The sequence below is a fragment of the Myotis myotis genome, unplaced genomic scaffold (genome assembly GCF_014108235.1).
Source record: "Myotis myotis isolate mMyoMyo1 unplaced genomic scaffold, mMyoMyo1.p scaffold_m19_p_13, whole genome shotgun sequence".
Taxonomy (NCBI): domain Eukaryota; kingdom Metazoa; phylum Chordata; class Mammalia; order Chiroptera; family Vespertilionidae; genus Myotis; species Myotis myotis.
Genome location: NW_023416317.1, coordinates 24,137,070 through 24,149,162, shown reverse-complemented (window position 1 = coordinate 24,149,162; position 12,093 = coordinate 24,137,070). Strand labels below are relative to the sequence as shown.

At 42.8% G+C, this 12,093-nt stretch overlaps 1 protein-coding gene across 2 annotated transcripts in view; it reads right to left on the bottom strand.

Moving 5' to 3' along the window:
* The window catches only part of PPARG (peroxisome proliferator activated receptor gamma), a 135,053-nt gene extending 132,353 nt beyond the window's left edge, over nucleotides 1-2,700 (bottom strand). The window contains exon 1 of one of the 2 annotated variants that reach the window (XM_036332213.1): nucleotides 2,626-2,700. The gene's annotated coding sequence lies outside the window, so the exon portion shown is untranslated. Of the gene's footprint in view, nucleotides 1-1,663; nucleotides 1,734-2,625 lie in introns of those variants that run through there. The other variant, XM_036332212.1, reaches the window with a different exon arrangement.
* Between the last annotated feature and the right edge of the window lie 9,393 nt (nucleotides 2,701-12,093).

Sequence of the window (12,093 nt, the reverse complement as noted above, 5' to 3'; positions counted from 1 at the left end):
ATTGTGATTTTTAAAAATTATCATTATTTTTAAATGTAATTCTGAAATATACAAAGAAATAAACATTAAGAAAACTAGTCTCTTCAAAGAATATAGTGTATTTAATTATTAAAAATACCAGTCACAGTAATTTTAAAAAGAAATTATAGCCCTGGCTGGAGAGTTCTGCTGGTTACAGCATCGCCCTGATATAGCAAGGTTGTAGGTTTGATCCCCGGTCAGGGTACATACAAGAAGCAACCAATGGATGCATAAATAAGAACAACAAATTGATGTCTCTCTCTCTCAAATCAATTTTTAAAAAGATTTTTAAAAAGAAATTATATTTCTTTAAATTTAAAAGAATGAAAAATACAGTGCCCCAAAAAACTTAGCTCTGGAGTTCTGCAAATCTTTATAATTCACGATGCCATGCTTTTTATAGCAGTTCTTGTAAAAGCTAGAAACAAATATGAAAAAGTTTTGATTTAAAAAATTATATCACGAGTTTTTCCCCCCAGTGAGTTGCAAAAGACTGCGTAGTCACTAGTTGATTCTAAGATCTTTTAATTTAAGATATAATTATTAGCCAGTGAAATATCAAATATCATCTCATTTAAATAAAGGAGAAAATTATGAGAAGTCCACAGCATGACAAGCATGGATGGTTTTGTAATAACTTCACTTTTGGGCGAATACAACATCAGTTTAAAATTTGTGTGTCTGAAGTAATACTACGAAATGTATTAACTTTAGAGTGAATCTGATTTAAAATAGACAACACAGAAACTGTTTTAAAGCCTGAGCAGGCTCCTTGGACATATCACTCCAAATGCTACCTGGGAGCATCTCGGCGTGTTTTCTATAAAAGTTTAGTAGGAGTGGAAGGTATTCCCGTCAGAGAAAAGCCCCAGTGCCCGTCTAGGTCAGCCTCTGCCCAGGAGGGTCTCCTACGCCGCTGGCACCACCAGGCCGGTTCTGCTCTGGGGAGCGACGGACCCCGCAGGGGCAGCAGGCAGGTACCACCAGCACCTGGGATCTGCGAGCCCTGCTCCCAGGCCCTGCCATTGTGAGGGTACGGCAGCCCTGTCCTCGCAGTGGCTCCAGGTACGACTTGTTCCATGAGTGGTAGCAGCACTTGCCATGAAATAACACACTGCAAGATCAGGTGCTCCCGTCCAGCGAGGGGTTCCACCAGCTCAGCTCAGCATCTTGCCTGGTTTTGTTTTCAGATGATAACTCACGCGAATTAGTTTTACATTTTGTCCCCAAGAAAAGAAGAAAACCTTTAGCTTCTTCACGACAGGTATATATATATATATATATATATATATATATATATATATATATATACACACACACACACACACACACACACATATATATGTATATGTGTATATATATGTGTGTGTATGTGTATATGTATATGTGTGTGTGTGTATATATATGTATATATATATATATATATATATATATATATATATACACACACACATACATATATATATAAACTTTCCTAGTAATGACACTAGTTCCCCAACCATCATCCTCAGCCCCGAGCGCCCTGATGTCACGGCCGCAGTGAGCGCACAGCCCGTGACGGGATCCCCGTCAGGACCACCACCCTCGAAGGGCGGACGCGGCAGCCCACCTTCCAGCCGCCGCCGTCGGGGCGCCGACTCACCTGAGCCCGGAGCCCGCGGGACCAGCAGCGCAGCCTCCGACGCACCGCGGAGGTGAGGCCCTCGGCGCCGCCGACCTTATATAAAAGCCGCGGCGGCTACTCCGGGCTCTGCCCCTCACCCCAGGCTCCTCCCCAGACCCGGCATCCAGTCCACGGCCGCACACCCACCTGCGCCCGCGCCCGGGGCCGCGCCTCCGGGAGGCGCCCCCTCCGCCCCCTCGGCCAGGCCACGACGCGGCGGGCACCCGTGGGAGCCACGACCCTCACGCTCCCGGTCCAAACCCGGGAGGGTGTGCGCGGGGGGGGGGGGGGGGGCGCACGCTCCATCCCTGACGCCCGGGGAGCCCGGCCCACACCTCCGGACCCCACTCGGCTCGGAGCTAGCGGAGCGCTGACAGGCACCGGGGCGGGGGCCCCACGGACGCCCCTCGCTAGCTGGGCACGACGACTCCACGCAGCGCCTCGCCGTCCGGGCTCTGCAGACCCCGCGGGACTCCACGGCCGCGGGACCGCCACGCGCGGGACCCCGCGTTTCTGCCCCCAAGTTCCCCGCGAGCGGCTCCCGGACGCCGGCGCGCCTCGGCGGGAGACTCGGCGGGAGACTCGGCGGGAGACGCGGATTCCCAGTCCTCTCCGGGCGGCGGGACCGCCGGCCACTCACGCCGCCCCGCGTGCAGCCCGCGCCCTTCCCCGCCGGGTCTGCTCGCGCTTCTCGGGGCGCGACCCTCCCCCCGGACCGCCAGCCCCGTCCCCACGGGCCGCGACCCCCCACCAGGGACCCATCCCGGCGACCCTCCATCCGTCGCCCCGCTCTGCCCGCGCCTTCGGCCGGTCGCCTCAGCCCTCAGCCCTCAGCCCTCAGCCCGACTCCCCGAGTCCCGACTCCTGGCGCGCAGCCTCCCTCCGCGCCCCCTCGCCCCGCCGACCGGCGGCGGGAGAGCCGCGGGGCCCCGGATTCTGACCTGTGGCGGCGGCGGCGTGGCGCCCCGCTCCGGCGTCCCGGAGGCTGACCGAGCGCCCCGGGCGGCGGCTCCGGCTCCGGCTCCGAGTGCGGTCGCCCCGCCCGCCCGCGGCCGAGAGGGACCCGAGGGGGTGGCGGCGCGGGCGGCGAGCGCGGGCCGACGGCGGGGAGGGAGCGGCCGCGGCGCCCGCCTGGCGCACAGTAGGGCCCCGGCCGCCGGCTGCCTCCTCGGAGCGCCTACTCTGCGCCCGGCCGGGCCTGTTCCTCACAACCGCCGCTGGGAGGCGGCCCCGAACGGCCCCGCTTCACAGTCAGGCCGGAGCGGCGCTGAGGGACGCGGGGTCCCGCCGGCCGGCCGGGGAGCCCAGGTGTGGGGTTCCGGGCCCGCCCGCCCCCGGCGCCCTCCCCACGGGGCCCCCGTCCCCGTCGCTCTTCTCAGGGACATTCTTTATGAAAAGACACTACACACACGTCGGGCCACCTGTGTTTCAGTCTGACATGCTGGAGCGACGCCCTGTCACGGCCCCCCTTTGGCATGTGTGATCCGCACAGGTAGCCAGCCACTGAAAGCGACGGGGTTTTAGTTTAATCACGAAAAGCACTTCGGAACCCGTGCACAGACCGTCGTTAATTCTTTGGCAGTGGTTGTGACCCGGCGGGGCCCGGCACGTGGGGCGGGGTGGGAACCCCAAGCTTCCCAGTTTGAGAAACCTTTGGGCCCTGCTGCCCTGAAGCAGGTGCCTGTGGGCAGCTGCTCTCCCTGCTGCTCTCCATCGGCCGTCCGAGGGGCCCGCAGATGCCCGGCCAGATGCCCGGCCGCAGGCCGCCCCTCTCCGCCTCCTCCCATCTCATCTGCTGAACCGGTCTAGGCCTGGCCCTCGGGCGCTGCGGGCGAGTCAAGTCCCGGATTTCAAGAAGCTTCTCCATTCCTTGCCCAAGACGCTCTCCATTCCTTTAGCATCTTCCTTTGCCGGGGGTGCCTCGGTCTTTTCCCTCTAGGGCAGAAGTTCCTCATTTGTAATGTGAAGTAAAATGCTGTGAGGATGAGCATCATCACTTCAGCCGCGATTCAGAGCTTCGGCCGATGAATGCGTGTCTTTCCACGCGTCCGCTGGCAGGAGAGGCCGAGAGCCGTGGCCCTTTAGGGACTTCGGAGACCATCTCATGGACCACCGAAAAGCCCCGTTTCTTTGCCTGCCACTTGGGCAGTCACGTTGACATGGCTTAACATTCTACACTCGGGCATGCAGTGCTGTATGCATCCTACTTCTTCTTTTTTAAAATTTAAATTCTTTATTGTTTAAAGTGTCCTTTTCCCCCCTATTGACCTCCACCTGGCCGCTCCCACCCCTCAGCACGTACGCTCACCCCCTTTCGCCCCCCCCCCCCCGTGTCCATTGGTTTCGCTCACATGCGTACATACAAGTCCTTCGGTTGATCTTTACCCCCACCCCCCATAACCCATACCCCCCTCCCTCATAGGTTGGACTGCACCCTACTTCTTGATCATTCCAGAGTTCCGAACTGCTTTATTTTTAAGAACAGCTTTATTGAGACAAAATTTACAAAAATCTAACATTTAAATACTATACATTTTAAATGTACAATTTAATTATTTATAATTTATTGACAGAATTGTGCCAGCATCACCATCATGTAATTTTAGAACATTTTCATCACCCTCCGAAGAAACCTTCCGTCCATTAGCAGTCATTCCCATTAAGGGCCGCCAAATTAGGCAACCACTAATCAGTTTCTGCCTCCATAGACATATTTATTCTGGACATTTCATATAAATGGTATCACATGTAGTCTTTTGTGACTGGCTTCTTTTACTTAACATAATGTTTTGGAGGCTCACCAAATGTTATCAGTATTTCATTCACTTTTTGGCTAAATAATATTCCATTATATGAGTATATCACATTTTGTTTATTCATGTATCAGTTGATGAATATTTGGGTTGTTTCCATTTTTGGCTGTTAGGAATAATGCTGCTGTGAACACTCATGAACAAGGTTTGTGTGGACATATTTTTCATTTCTCTAAGGCATCTACCTCAGAGCAGAATTTCTGGGTCATATGGTAACTCTATATTTAATTTTTAAAAAGTTGCCAGATTGTTTTCCAAAGCAGCTGCACCAATTTACATTCCTATCAGCAGTTTATGAGGATTCCAATTTTTCTACATCTTTGTTGTCTGTCTTTTGTAATTTAGCTAACCTAGTGGGTGTGAAGTGGTATCTCATTGTGGTTTTGATTTGCATTTTCCTAATGACTAATTACACAAGCATCTTTTCATCTGTTTATTGGCCATTTGTATATCCTCTGAAGAAAAGTCTATTCAAATCCTTTGTGCATTTTTAAATTGGGTTATTTGTCTTTTTATTTGTTTATGTACAAGTCCCTTATCAGGCATATAATTTGTAAATATTTCCTTCTATCCTATAAGTTGTTTTTACTTTCTCCATGGGGTCATTTGAAGCAAAAGGTTTTTTAACTTTGGTAAAATCCAATTTATTTTTTTCTTTTGGTGTTAAAGCAATGCCTAATCCAAAGCCATGAAAATTTACTCCGAAGTTTTCTCCTAAGACTTTTATAGGTTTAGCTCTTACCTTTAGGTTGTGAATCCGTTTTGAGTTTAATTTTTATATGGTGCTTTGGTTGGGAAAGTTCCAATTCAACTACATTGACTAAAGGGAATCTCACTGTAGTGAATTCATAACTGGTGCAATATTTTAGAGTTGATTTGAATACTTTCTAAATTCCCTTGTAAATAAAAACATTTTGTGATTTTTCAAAAGTGATCTGTAGTTAATGAAGCTTATAAATGTAAGAAGTTAAGTAATATAAACACAAATAATATAAATCTGTCTTTTAAAATACTAGTCTTGATCCATTGGTAGCTTATTAAAATCAGTTTAGTGGATCATAACCAGTATTTTTTAATGTCAAATAAAACATATCAGAAGAGAAACTATCAGAAAGCACCTCTCAAATTAAAGAAAGTATTGTTTCATAATTTTTGCGTTATTTATGTATGTGCATTTGTGTGTACCGGGAATTGGTATGTTTCTTACTGTGCGCCACATTTTAAAAAGTTGGAAAAACACTGTATAATATATAGTTGCAAAATTCTTTCATTCCACAAACATTTATTGAGTGCTTATTTTATGCCAGGCCCTCTGCTAAGTGCTCAGGATAAAATGATAAACAGCACATGGTCTCCACCCTGCAACAGTGCACATATGCAGTTGAATCCATATGTAGTTTCTGGAGACAAAAGATTGTGCCTGGGTTTATTTTCCTCAACCACAAGGGCTCCTTCCAAATTTCTGATCCTGTGGGGTGTGTGTGTGTGTGTGTGTGTGTGTGTGTGTGTGTGTGTGTGTGTATTTTTTTTTTTTTTTTTTTTTTGCAATTAATGCTCAGTTGTTTGTCTCATTTGAGATGTGTCAACATATTGGCTTTTCTTCTAACTAGGGGAACTTTGGTCCCAGGTTCATAATTGCATACTATGTTTTTATATTCGGAAGAAAGTACAGATCTACTAGCAGGAGTTGGTCATAACTGAATTGATTCCCATTTTACTCCAACTATATGTAAACAGAGTCTCACAGACAGATGCCAGGTATTTTTAAATTCTGGTAAACTACTTTTTAAAATATATACATATATAGTTGATTTCAGAGGAAGGGAGAGGGAGAGAGAGAGATAGAAACATCAATCCTTAGAGAAAATCACTGATTGGCTGCCCCTGCACACCTCCCACTGGGGATCAAGCCCAGAACCTGGGTATGTGCCCTGACTGGGAATTTAACTGTGACTTCCTGGTTCATAGGTTTGATGCTCAACCACTGAGCCACATTGGCTGGTCAGGTAAACTATTTGTTTAAAAATATACATTTTTTAATTGATTTCAGAGAGGAAGGGAGAGGGAGAGAGAGAAACATCAATGATGAGAGAGAATTATTGAGTGGCTGCCTTCTGCATGCCCCCTACTGGGGATTGAGCCCGCAACCTTGGCATGTGCGCTTGACTGGAATCGAACCCAGGACCCTTCAGTCTGCAGGCCAATGCTCTATCTACTGAGCCAAACCAGCTAGGGTGGTAAACTACTTTTTAAGGGGAAAAAATTTAAATCATAACAAAAAGTTTATTTTCCAAGGGTTCAGCAAAAACAGTGTTGACATTAATAGGGACCTGTAACCATTTTGCAGATGAGTTTAGAAAAGTAATGTGCTGTGTTTCCAGTCATCCAATCGAGTCACTTATTTGCAGCAGCTGTGTACAAGCATAACTCTGACATTTGCTCCTCCTCTTTACCTGAGATACCATTTATCAGTCTATAAACACCATAGATTCTCAGATGATTTATAAGATCTTACTTTAAAATTTAAAAAAGTATAACTAGTTCAACATGCTGAACAGGTTAAACACACACGTTGACATCTACAAATAAATCTACTTTTTAAATGACTCTAATATGTTCCCACACATGATTTTAAAATCTAACTATGAATTTTCACCTGCAACTTTAAATATTATTAAGGTCCTTTTCTCTCCTCCTTTCTCTATTCTGTCCCTTCTTTCTTGCCCCTCACCAAATGACTTGCCTATTTGTAACAAAGTATTAAGTACCAAAGTCAGGCTTGTAACTCAATTTTGGAAAAAATTGAAGGAGACATAATTTTAAGGCCATTTCTTCAATAATACACTTTTCTTTAATATTGAATGAAATAACTCCCTATTTTGAGAATATTTTATTTTTTCATAATTTATGAACACCTATGAAATTAATGATGATATTTAATTCCAAGAAATTCCATTTGGTAGTTTCAGTAGTTTTGAGCTAGACTATTCAAGTTTTAAGGTTTTACTGGTTTGAAAATATCTTTTAAAGGTTAAAAAATACTTCTGATTTTCAGGGAATAATAAAGAGAACATTTTGCCTTGCTTTATCAATATTTCTCCACTTCCCCCCCCCCCTAAAAATTGACCCATCTTTGTATATCAGATTGACCTTTAAGTATTAAGAGGTAGGAAGTAGAATAGCAGATATTGGGAAGAGGAGCTTTCCTGTTCACCTTGGGGTGGCAGAGTTTTCAGAACAGGAAAATTGTCCTACTTTCCATTTGTCTTTTCCTTTCAAGAGGTTTGTTTTAATTAAGTACTGGTGGAATGGAAAGTGTCCTGACCTTTATCTTTACTCATTGTGACCTTGAGCAGGAAACTCACCCTCTCTGAGGCTTAGTTTCCTCATTTCTGAAATGGAAATATATCTTCATAATCTCATCAATGAGATAACATGAGAAAATGCCAAGTTAGGCTCTTAGTAGGAACTCAATAACTGTTGTATATTAAATGGGTTAAAGCATTGAGAATTTTTTTCTGGTAGTCACTCAATATAGTAAAGCCCAATTTGGATGTTAAGTGAAGGTTTTCTTTTCATATATGCATATTTAGTCAGCATGGGGTCTACATGGACACACTACTTTCTTGCATGTAAAAAATTTCACTATTCTAATAGGTAGATTTTGAAATAGTGATGGGCCCCAGATCCTTCTATGAATTTATAGGCCCTAGACTTTGCCATATAAAACAAAAACACAGACATTTCTGTGATGGAAAACAGAAGTAGACAGAATAGTATGACATAGTATGACACTTCACAACCCCACCCCGCCCAGCCCAACCTACCTTCATTCCCCGACCTCTGCCATGCCCATAATCAGTTTCAGTTTATGGTCAACCTTGTTTCTTCTATACCCTCACCAACCGCCCTCAAAATCCCCAAAACACATTTTATCATAAAACTTTCAAACTGTTTTAAAATGTTGTTCTTAAGTCCTTTATTTAAAAGTTGGTTTGATTTGCTCTGGGAAATTTTGGATTTATCAAAAAAGTTTCTTTACTGAAAATTTTTTAACTCAAAGTCTTTTATGGGCGAGCTGTAAAATGTGTTCATTGCTGGGAGAACCATTGCCTACGGAGTTCCAGAGGACCTAAGGGCGTAAATATGTTCAGGCTGAGAAATGGGCAAGGAAGTTGGACCTGGGGAAAGGTAGTTATGGTAGTTTCAGTTGTTAACAACAACCCTCCTCCAAAAAAAAAACCCCACCACCACACAACAATACCTGTGCACCTGTGCCAAGAACCGATTTCACTAGATACAAGTCCCCTAAGTTTTGGGAAAGCTGGGGAACCTGGCTTGGATGGACACCTTCAGCCACCAGAAGTTTTCTTCTTTTAGCACCCTTTACCCTCTATTTGGGTTGTACAAATGAGTATCTTGTGCTAAAGGTTGGGGAGCATCGAAACACGCTAATCTTCCCTTCTGGAAGTCCTCCCTGGGAGTAATCATGTTCCTCTGTGCTCTGATTGCTCCTCTCCACTTGGTGCAGTCTCCTGGTCTAACACTTGCTGCAGTTTGGTATAGGGTGTTGGTGAAGTGTCTCTCTTCCCTTAGTGAGTTTAAGTGCTTTGACAGCAGAAGCCATGGTTTATTAATCTTTTCATGCCCAGGACATACTGCACTGCAATGCCTAAAACCAAATAGGTGGGCAATCAATGATTGATTGCGGAGTGTTTAACTTGCAAGACCATGCCTACTATTGAGTAAATAACTCAAGTGTCACTCAAGTGTCATCGAGAGGTCTTCCATCACTATTGTTCTTTATTCTCTTAAGAGTTTTATTTTTCTTCGTACCATGAATCGCTACCTGAAATTACTTTTTAAACTTTTGTTTATTTGTCTACCTGCACTAGAATGTAAACTCCATGAATACAAATGATTTTAAGAAGACTTTATTATTATTTGAGAGCAGCTTATGTTCACAGGAAAATTAAGAGGAAGGAACAGAAATTTCCCATGTACTACACTCTAAGACAGGGATTTTTAAAATTCATGTTTGTAGCCCTAGCTTATGGCAAGTGACAGGCTGTCAATGAGTTTTTATTATTGAAACAATAGGAATGTCAACTTTTAATCACCTTTAGAAGTTGCATTTTCAACATTTATGTCTACAAATTTGATGAATATTTATGTATGTAAACCCCAGCCCAGCTACTAAATGGAGCCTTGCTTAGGTGATCACAGGCCTTTCTGTTCTTATTAATGTAATTTTGTCTTGGACATTGGGACCCCTGTGCCAACTCTGCTCTTGATACACGGAACCACTACTATTGATAAACAAGTTTTGTTTTGAGCAGAGTCTGAGGACTGAGCATTTTGAGTCTACAGCTTAAGAACTGGGCTTCCTAGTAGAGTGATTTCAGATGTTCTGTTCCTACAATGATTTTTCAATAATACATATGCCTTTTTAAAAAGGTGTTTTTAGGCATCTAGGTACCCATCTCTTAAATGTCTAAAGGACATGAACTAAAATACCAACAGGCTTTTTGCTACTGTGGTCATCATACAGATGTTTTTCTAGTCTTCAGCTTGCTAGCCTTGGCATTACACTTAAAGGAGCATTTTTCATACATCTAAAGAAAATGATGTCCCTTTCTGGAAGTGACACTTCGGAACAGGTGACTTTTTCCTTCTGTTTTGCATTTCTACTGCACCTTAAATGTTTAAGTAACTGGTAAGTTGATTATGAATTGCATTTATATGCATAGAAACTTTTGTACTATAGTGGGAGGGAGGTGGTGAGATGTATCTGCTTTACTGAAAAGTAATACTTTGTTTATTGACATCACAGCTTGGCAGCATCTCTTCCTACCACCATGACATGGATATTTTTTCCTCTTCAAAGTATTTTTATGATTTTAATATCTCATAACTATTCATTTATTCTCTCAGTAAAATTTCAGTAGGTTAATTTCTAAATATCTTTAACTAGTATGCAGCACAAATAAACAAGAAAATCAAACAAAAACTCATAGACACAAACAACAATATAGTGGTTACCAGAGGGAAGGGAGGCATAAAAAGGGTAAAAGGGTTCAAATGTATCGTGACTAAAAAAGATTTGACTCTGGGTGGTGAGCATACACTGTGATATACTGGTGATATAGCATAGAATTATACACTTGAAACCTATATACTTTTATTAACCAATGTGACTCCAATAAATTTAATTTTAAAAATGTTAGAACTAATAAACGAGTTCAGTAAAGTTGCAGGATATAAAATTAATATGCAGAAGTCTGTTGCATTTGTATACACTAATAACAAATGATCATAAGGAAAAATTAAGAAAACAATCCCATTTATAGTTACATCAAAAAAAAAAAGAGAGAATAAAATACCTAGGAAAAAATTTAACCAAGGAGGTAAAAGATCTGTACTCAGAAAGTATAAGATATTGAAGAAATAAATTAAAGAGGACACAAATAAATGGAAGAATATACCTTACTTAAGAATTGCAAGGATTATTAATATGCCCATACTACCTAAAACATTGTATAGATTTAATATGATCCCAATCAAAATACCAATGGCATTCTTCTCAGAACTAGAACAAATAATCCTAAAATTTATATGGAACCACAAAAGGCCTTGAATAGCCAAAATAATGTTGAGGAAAAAGGAGAAAATGGGAGGTATCATGCTCCCTGATTTTAAAATATATTATGAAGTTATAAAAAACAAAACAGTATATTACTGGCACAAAAATAGACACATAGATCAATGGAACAGAAGTGAGAGCCCAGAAAGAAACCCTCATTTATATGGTCAATTAATATACGACAAAAAAGGCAAACACATAAAGTGGGGAAATGAACATCTCTTTAATAAGTGGTGCTTGGAAAACTGGACAGATATACACACACACACAAAAGAAAGAAAGTGGCTTATTTGACACTATATACAAAATTAACTCAAAATAGATTAAAGACTTAAATGTAAGACTTGAAACTATATAACTCCTGGAAGAAAACATAGGCAGTAAATTCTTTGACATTGATCTTAGCAATATCTTCTTGACATGTTTCCTTCGGTAAAGGCAACAAAAAGCGCCCCCCTTGAAAAAAAATTTAAATTAAAGGAACTACATCAAACTAAAAAGTTTCTGCATAGTGAAGGAAATGATCAACAAAATGAAAAGACAACCTTCTGAATGAGAGAAGATATTTGCAAATTGCATATCCGATAATGAGGTAATATCCAAAATAGATTAAAAAAAAATTCATACAGCACTGGTCCATGTGGCTCAGTTGGTTGGAGCATCATTCCATACACCAAAAGATGGCAGGTTCGATTCCATGTCAGGGCACATACCCAGGGCACATGTCAGGACACATACCCAGGGCGCATGCAGGAGGCAACCAATTGATGTTTCTCTCTCACGTCAATTTTCCTCTCTCTCTTTTTCTGGAATCAAATAAACAAACAAACAAATAAATAATTTTAAAAAACCCATACAATTCAACAACAAAAAAACCAAACAACCTATTTAACAAATGGACAAAGGATCTGAATTGCCATTTTCCCAAAGAAGACATCCAAATGGCTGTCAGG